The following is a 10,020-nucleotide window of genomic DNA, read 5'->3' as shown; positions in this document are numbered from 1 at the left end:
TCTCATAAATACATTTAAAACAGAACAAACACGATTTCCTTTATTAGTAAAAACACAGTGAAAATGTAATGATTCATTGTGGCCTTATTACAATCACAAGGTCCATGTTATTCTGCAAATTTTATTAAAATAGTTACTTTACACTGAGTAACAAACAACAATACAAATTCCCTCTATACAAAACCTAAAATATCAAAAAAACTTGTGAAGGATTCATGTGGCTTGTTTTTACATGTGGCAGCTTTTTTTAAGTACTCATCTCTTCCTTATCTTTCTTGCCTTGCTGTCTCAAAGTCCCAACCATTTAGAAACAATAACAATAAAGAGCCAAATCAATTGCATACTATCATTTCTTCCATTAACATTTTCATCACTCTTCTCCCCTCGGAGTGACGTATCATTCGAATAGTCCAGCACAGTAATGGACTATCAACACTGTATAAGAGCCTTATGGATTTAAGTCGTAATTTACAGTAGCACTTTCTCAAACGTCTTTTGCAGATTAAACTCCATGTGCGAACGTATTGATTTGGGAGATGAAGCTTTTCACAATGATGGAGCTGTTGCATGAGTCACAAATGGCCTGGGTATATCAGTGAGTAGACAGTTATTGTCTGTGAAGAGAGAGACAGAGGAAAATGAAAATTACAGTCCGCCCACTGATTCAAAATGATGTTTGCCTATCCTAAATGCATTTTGGCTTGATGTAAATTTATATACTGTATAAGACCAAATAGCTTTTTTCTCAAAACAAACCTATTTCCTGTGACTAATGAACCGCTGAAATTATTTTGTCAGAACATACTATATATGCATTTAATGGAATTTAAACCAAAATACATTATGCTAGGATCCAGGATGTTACTGGTTTATTCTTGTTTTTGTTGTTCTTGGATTTCCTTTTTTTCTCCATGACCACTGATGACTTCCCTTCTTTCCACTTTTGCTATAGTCATTTAACCTGAAAACCAGTTTTACCCAGTACATGTAAGTACGTCATAACAAACAACTATACAGGCTGAATCTGCACTTACAAATATCATATTAAGTGCAGCACATATCATACCATACTAACATAAATAGCAAGCTGAAAGTTGCAGATTTAGTTAGGGCAGTGCATTTCCCTTTTGTTTATGAGTTCCTTAACTTCAGCTTTAATACAGTGTAAATAATCAGAAGAACATAAATTAGAAGGTTTAGTGCTGCATGTTCATCCTACAGATGATTTACACTCCTTGTATTTAACACTTGAATTTAAAATAAGCTGGGCTGAATCTTATAAACATAACTCTTGGTAATAATGTATGATGAGGACAAACCGTAATGTAAATATGTAAAATATTCACAATCAAACAAGGCTGTAATCATGATGGTGTAGTGGCACACTTACACACAGACAGACAGATGACAGCACACATCCGTGTATGCATTCATGCATAAAAACCCATGCACCCTTTAACCCCCCCCCCCCCCACACACACACACACACAAACACATGCACACACGCACACATACACAAACACACGCACACAAACACGCACACACACACACACACACACACCATCTGCTGGACAAACACACACAGGCTAAAGGTGTACGCCACTGACTGACAGCAGAGTCAGACTGTGTTGCTACGCTGCCCTTGCTGTTGGCTTATATGTGTCCCAGTGATGCAAAAGAGGCTGGAAGGCCAGCATATGCTGCAGCACACTTCAGCATTATTTATTCTGCTACATGCACATGCTATCTTTTACACATTGAACAATTATTTACATATTTGCACTGATCTGAAGCAACTCAATGTTTTAGGTGTGTTAACCAAATCATGAAAAGCCAATAATCTGTGTGGTCTCACCTTCATCTCAGAGTTAAAGTTGACTCACACAGTTCTCCCAGTTGTTCCTGACTTTGGCTTTTTCCTGTCAAAGGGGCATCTGATTCATCTGTCCATCTGTCTGCCTGTCCAGTCTTACTTCCATAACCCTCAAGGACAAGAATTATTGATGTTGCTTATAGCTTATAGCAACATACAAAGTCAGATGACTAACTGCTGATGCTGAAGACTAACTAAATATTAAATTACATAGATGGAAAGTGACAGTACCGAAATTCTGAGCAGAAACATTTTTGTTTAGAAGACAAATACACAAATCTGAAAAAAGGACTTAATATCAATTACATAAGTTGATTTCTTTTTACCAATATGGAGTGTCAAGTTATTATAGTTTAGTACAGTCTGCTATGATGTTTTGCCAGCAGCTGTGGCAAATGCCGAGCATAGAGTAGCTGCTTTACAGCTACTGTGAAATTTCTATCAGTATTTTTAACAATGTTAGTTTGACATTTACTTTCTTACTTAGAGATATAGATGTGCAAGTGGGTGGACTGTTATTTTGAGACAGACTTTAATAGAATAAAATTTAAAGGTAACAAATGTATTCATTGTGCTGGCTGTAGAGTCATTGCTGTGAACGTATCTCTCTGCAGAAAAAAGTGACGAATCATATTTCCATAATGTCAAATAGTTTCTTGCATTGCATTTGCACTCTCTGTGTGTGTGTAGTACAATTCAAAATCAGCACAAACTACAGCCTCCAAAATGATCAGGTGAACAAACAACTCTGTAATATTTTTAACAAAAAGTTAACATGACAGACAGTTCGTTACAGGAGTTTTGTGTTAGACTGCACTTATCAGATTTACCCTGTAAACTGCCACTGGAGTGCAGTTATAATTACTTATAGATGGAGAGTTTACACTTGTTTCAAAATTTTTAGATGCAGTTTGTCGCAGATTGGTTAACGTCTGCCCATCTTTACATTCCAGAGGTTCTGAAATGCTCCTTTTAAACCCAGTCATGTTACTGACTTGTTACCAATTAATCTAATTAGTTGTCAAATGCTCCTCCAGTTGTTTTTAATTTGCAGCCTTTCGTTGACCCTCTTCCAACTTTTGTTAGATGTCTTGCTGCCATCAAATTCAAAATGAGCTAATATTTTCTATGAAATGGTAAAATGTCTCAGTTTCAGCATTTAATATATTGTTTATGTTCTGTTGCGAATAAAATATGGGTTGATGATATTTGCAAATCTTGGATTCTGTTTTTATTTACGTTATACACATTATGCCAACTTTTTTGGAATTGGGATTATATAAACTATACCAATAAAATGGCCACCACAAACTAATCATAATCTTATATATTATATATATTATTATATATATGTGTATATATATGTGTGTGTAACTTGTAAACTGTAATGATTACTCTCGTATTTACCACATTATTTGCTTCACTTTCTTTCACCATGTAATCTAAATAAATAACTACCCACAGCAGAACCATTTTTAATTATAAACCCCAGTTCATACATTTACCCCAGTGGCCTTTATGATTTGCACAAAACAAGAACATCCTCTGTCCTTACACCCTCAGATCAGATAAGGGAAAACCTACCAGAATGACTCCTCAAATGTTTTAGAGATTGTCAGGGGCTTTGAATGAATCAATGACTTGTACTTGAATGGCTCTGGTTTTACTGTGTGCTCTTTGCTCAGGTTTAATTCCAGTCACAGTAATATTTTCTTAGGATTCCTGCTTAGTACTGACAGCTAACACATTTGTGCACAATAAGCATTTGTAATTGCTTGTGGTGGAGCATTTTTACTTCTCTTTGTTTCCTCTCAACTACTGTAATTAAATGAATGAAAGAAAAAAAAATCACACGCACAGACAGACACACACAAACTATAGGTAGTTGCAGAGTGAGTGGTTAGCCTGCAGGTTTTTGTCTGTGTTTGCTCTCAGGGGTGTAATGTATTTAACTGCACTGTGTAAAGTAAGTACCAACACAAGAGCAACTTTCTTGGCATGGTCCATAGCACTGGCGTCAACGATATTCTACCAGTGGCACATTGCTCAGCTTACCCTAAATAAAGTGGCAGGGACTGGAGATGCTGTTGAAGTGATGGATTGGAGCTTTGAGACCTCTGTAATGTGAGGATTACTGTATATAAGGAGCATGTGTCATGTTGAGGGATGGTAGATCTCTCTAGTATGAGTATGTGTGGAGGAGGAGAGCCATTTCAAAGGGGACAGGGACAGGTATACACATGTGAATAAGTATATGTGTCTCAGCGCACATTTATATGTCTGTGCTTGTCTGCGTAAGTCACCATGCTGCTTTCTCTCTGAAAGCACTTAGCAGACACAGTCCAGTGGCCCTGCGAGAAGCTCCTGTATGGTGTCCACTGTCCCTGTGTTCTGTGCAATGTGTACGGGTACACTGGGGCCTTATTTATAAAACCTTTTGACTTTGACTTTATCCTGGATTTCATTTCAACAGCTGTACAATGTAAAGAAGATCAGTGCTTTAATATATCTTTTCTGTTTCAATTGGTGACTACTTCTGAAAAAAAGGATCAATTGAAAACAAAAAAAAACAGAATTATAGCATCTGAGAAAATAAAATTCACTGTGTGTGAATGAAAAGTGAACGAAATGAAGCCAATTGTGTGCTTCCCACCACAGGGAACAGATGGTACAATGTAAAGTCTGACGTGCAGTGACTTCCTCATAGCTCAGAGATGGTCAATCAATAATTCATAAAGATACTTGGTACAATAAAGACTAACAATAAACCATATAATTCTCTGTACTGTCAAATTTATCTTGTTTAAAATGGATAATGTGTAATTTGTCATGAAAAGGTCCTGAATAAGTAAAAAACATCAAAGGATTTGATCATATTCATGACTGAAGCAGTATGTAGTGTGATGTGTAGTGGAAATTTACATTTAAAGGGCATGTCAGGTTGAATATTTGCCATATTTATAGTGAGATTAGTAAAATGTAAAGCACTTCCCTTTACAGGAAATCATATCAGTGAATGATGTGATATTCTTCATGTCATGGATGTGGATCATATTTCAATAAAAATGATAAAAGTTTGTTTCTGCTAATGCTCACTTCCTCACTTCTAGAAAGCATGAAAATATCTCAACTTTCTTTTGTTGTGTCATGACTCATGACTCACACTTACCATTTGTAATGTGTAAATGGAGCATGTTGGCCTCATGAATGGAGGAAAACGTGCTATTATTTTTGGGCAGAAACAGCAGCCATCTGCAGCAGTTAATAAGAGACATTTTTATTCTAAAGTCATTGATTGCTAAGTCTCAGTGTGTAATGATTCATATCAGTAAACATAACATGGCTGTTTGAAAAGGAAAACTTAATGGGTTGCTCCTGTGTAAGTGTCACTATTAAAGAAAAAACATATTGTGCTTGATGCTGAATTCAGAACATCCATATACCCATGGGAGCAACTGATTACATTAAACATGCCAAGAAGAGTTTAAGGTTGATACAGAGTTGATACGGTGCTGACAATGAAGGGACACTAAGCCAATGGATCCTAGCTGTCATTGGGCAAAAGGACTAACCCCACTCCAGACAGGTTGCTAGTCTATCTCAGGCCCAACACAGAGAGACATACACAGACAGACAAGCATAAACCATTCACACAATCAAATAATTTTGAGTCACTAATTAACTTAACTGCATGTCTTTACAGTGCGAGGAATCCAGAGTACCAGGAGGAAACCAACACAAGCACAGGGAGAATAGGCAATAACTCCCTAAATCACCATCATAACTCATGTCTGAATGAAAGCAAATGTAAAGGACCTCTGTGCTGAAAAAAAAACTGGGATATCCCTGGGACATTAATGAAATCTAGACTTGCCAAACATAACACGTGAAATTGAGCTAAATAGTCATTTGTAGTGAAGAAAGACATGTAACATTTAACCTTATGTAATATCTTCATGAGGGCTGCTCGAGCAGTTAGCCAGACAACACCTAAACACTGTGTCATGCTACTAAGGGCCTTTCAACTGACCTGCTGTGTCTTAGTATGTGTGTGTATATTTCCTCTAAAGGTCTATTGAGACCCTGTTAATTTTGTGTGTGGGTTAAATGTGTGTGAGAAACAAAGTGGTTCCACAATGTCCCTCATTGCTTCTTAATGACTGTAAGTGTGCGTGTGTGTGTGTGTTTGTGTGTGTGTGCGTGCTGGTAATGTGTGACTGTGCTGGCGGTCAAGGAGGACTGGTGTTTGATTGGCGCGTGCTGCCGAGATCTGCTCCTTCCTGTTAGCATACGCATCACTTCCTCTCACCCTGCCCAGAGCTACTGCCTTGCCCTCTCACAGTCACTCTGACACAATTCTCTTTCTACTCTTTTTCTTCTCTCTCTGCTTCCTTTACACTTTTTTCTTTTGTTTTCTTTCTGTTTCTTTTTACTTTTCCATTTCTTGTTATTTGTCTATTGTACATTCAATTTCAGTTCCATTATCAGGAGCATCTTTTCCCTCCAGCCTTTGTCCATTTGTCTCTCTCTTCTCTACCTCCTGACCCGCTGAAGGCCACTTTTGTTCTATGACTTGACTGCCAGTTCACCTTTATTTCTTCACCTCTTGCTCCATTTTTTTCCCCTTCAACCCATCCAAATTCTCCCTTGCCCTCCCTACCCCTTCCCATATCTATTCTATATTCACGAAGCCTCTATCCTCCCCTCTTCCTCACCCTTTTCCTCATCTCCTCCTCCTCAGCTGCTCTCCCTGAAGACAGAGAAGAGGCAGCGAGGCAGAACAGCCAGCATGTTCCCACGTTCTTACTCCAGCTCTGCAGCTGCAGCAGCCCTCATAAACCTCTCTGTTTCTCTCACTAGTATCCTCCTTTTTCACCTCCACACTTAATTTTCCTTACTTTTTTCTTACTTACATTTCTTATTTCTTCCAATTTTCCTAATTTCCCATTCCTCCTTACTTGTCTTCTTCCCTTTTTCCTTCCTTCCTTGCATTGTGCTTCCCCTGTGTCTTTTTAGTTTTTTCTTTCCCTCCAGGCTTTATCCTTGGTCTTGGCGTCTCTCTTCTATCATTCCCCACTCTGTTAAATATTGCCCCAGGCCATTCTTGTCTCTCATCCTCAAGCTTCTCATTTCCCTCCTTAACAGTATACGTTCTCAGTATACATTTTTTCCTTTCCTCTTTGCTCAGTGTACAACAAAGCATAATACTGTTTTACTTACTCCTTGATTCTCATCATCTCCTCCATTCTGTCGCATATGGGTTCATGCTTATGATAATGATTTCCCAGGCCTCCTTACTTTGCCCACAGTCTTGTCATGCAATATACTGCAGTATTTTGAGGGCCAGTTCAGTTAAAAATAAACACACAGACCTCCCCCCCCCCCCCCCAACCCACACACACTAATTTAAATAAAGGTCAGTTGCCTCCCTCTGCTCTAAACAATGTGCCACATGCTTCATTTATCTGATTAAACCACAATCAATTAATGGCTTGAAACAATGTAAATTAATTATTTGTTCAATAGTACCTAATGTCATGTTTTTGGAGGAGAAATATCGGTATTTTATGGTGTAGATATGAATAAATCTTTCTGCAACAAGAGTTGAACAAGGGTTCAAGTGCCCAATCTAATTAAAAGTGCTATTCAGAAAAAGAGTGGTGGTGGAGTGGTTGGTGCTACCGCCTCACAGTTAGAAGGACTGTGTGGAGTTATTCTCTATTCTCCACGTGCTTGTGTGTGTTTCCTCTGGTTACTCTGGTTTACTCCCACAGTCCACTTAACTTAACATGCATGTTAGGTTATTGTTATTGTGACTCTGAATTGCACAGCAGCGCGAATGGTTGCCCATCTCTTTGTATGTTCCTATGTGTCAGCTTTGAGATAGACCGCCAACCTGTCCAGCATCTCAACCTATTATACCTGGGATGGGCTCCAGCAGTCCTGTGACACAGGATATAAAGGGTAAGATATTGGATGTTCAGAAGAAATTTTTAGATTAGTGGAATTGGTGGCTTGTGGGTGTTCATATCCTTCCTCATCGAGCCACTGTATGGTTTCATTATGCCTTTCTGAAAAGGTCCCACAGATACAAAATACTGAGCGCACAATTAAACACTAAAATAGCTGCTGGCAGTGTGCTCTACACTAATATACTCGTGAACAAGACCTAATTAAGAAACAGAGTGATGTTAGTTACAGGCAAACATGTGAGCCAAATATAACTTTTGAGAACAACGCCTCCTTTGTCATTTCTCCTCTGCTCAAAAATACATTGTTTCAATGGGGAGTTTAGAGGTCCTCTGTGCAGAGTTTGATGAAAAATATAAGATGTAAGTAAACAGTTCGATTGTTGTGTTGTGATACAACATGTCAAATACGCAACTTAAAAGGAAAGCTGTTTTTTTTTTTTTGCAAAGTAGGAGACACCTTGCTTCCAGACAATTTGTAATGAACAATCTTTTAAATATTTATAGATTACAGATTTGTAAAAATAAATAGATATGACAGATAATTAAACACATTTTTTCTATAAAAAACACTAACACTAATATTAATTTTACTAATTTTAATTAATTTTTACTAATATTTATTTGAGTTTGTCTCAAAGCATGGTCTGGAGAGGATCTTTAATTGTACAAAACACCTAATGACAGAATATCTTGACACTTTATGGAGTGTTTACCTGCATCAAATAGTGTTATTGCCTCACAAACAAATCAGTCATTAAAAGAAAATTATTGATAAAAGTGCAATAAAAGATTTGGTTTCGTACAATATTCTTAATTGTAGGGATTAGTGAAAATCATAGTGGTAATATGTTTGTTTGTTATAGTGGGGCACATCAGCTTAGGATCACCACAAACAGTTACACATGTGCAACAGTTGATGTCAGCTGCATTTTGTGTCTGTACACTGGTTAAAGGTTGACATTCACACCCCTGTGTTCTTGCCTCTAGCTGGAAATTCTCACTGTAGTCAATCAAAAAGTCTCCCTGATCTATGAACTAAGATTACCATATTACCATGTTGATAAATGAGTGAGCTGCTGCAGAGGCACACAGTATAATTTAACAGCTGCCCGGTGCATTGATTCTGTGGAGTGAAGGCAGTAGGAGGTAATGACCATGGTTTTTTAGATGATGGGGGATAGAGGACTGGAGACTGTGATGGGTGAGGATGAGGAGGGTGATAATGAGGATGACAAGGAAATATGGTGATGATGAAGGCTGTTACAGTCATGAAATACCCAAGAATCCAGGCTATATTGGGAGTGTCATATATGCCCTATACATGATGGCTTCCATCTTGGTCTTAGCTTGAAGAAGATGATGAGGACATTCTTTCTATTTGTGTGTATGTATGCGTGAGTATGATTGCACAGCAACGGAAGGTGGTGGTAATATTAAAGGATAAGAGGACAAAGATGAAGATGATGTGAATATGAATCCCCTGTGTATGTGTGTGTGTGTGTGTGTGTGTGTGTGTGTGTGTGTGTGTGTGTGTGTGTGTGTGTGTGTGTGTGTGTGTGTGCGCACACGGGCACGTGTGTGTGTTTGAGGAAGTGACGCTGAGCAGCCAGCCATCTGTCGGCAGATTAATCCTGGCTGTGCTTAGAGATATTACCGGCTGGCTTATCACCGTGGCAACAAGCCTTCAATCCCAGTCCAGAACAGCCACCACCACCAGGTGGGGAGGGATTTGGGTGCACACAGGTGGACACACACATACACAACATTTACAAACTATAATATTAAGGGGTTTGCATTGTGTTGCAAACAAAAACAGTGTCAATAGAATAATAGAAATTATGACTGGAAACCGATCTCCACCCCACCCGCACATCCACCCACACACACACACACACACACACACAAACACACATACACACTTTTCCTCTCATCTCATCAGTCCCATGGTCTAAAGGTTTTAATCCTGCTGAAAGGTTTCAGTGTCACCTATTAAGTTCAAAAGTCATTACCCACCAACTGGGCCGCATGCAGCTATCAGCAAATCTTTGTTTTTTGTCAACCGTACATCAACCTGCATCAATATGAATCCGTCGCACCACACAATGCTTTTTCCTAAATCCCATCACTCCCACGTGCTCAGATATACACCCACTCATGTTTTCTACAAACACACAC

Source organism: Channa argus, chromosome 6, assembly GCF_033026475.1.
Source record: "Channa argus isolate prfri chromosome 6, Channa argus male v1.0, whole genome shotgun sequence".
NCBI lineage: Eukaryota > Metazoa > Chordata > Actinopteri > Anabantiformes > Channidae > Channa > Channa argus.
This window is presented reverse-complemented; position numbering follows the sequence as displayed.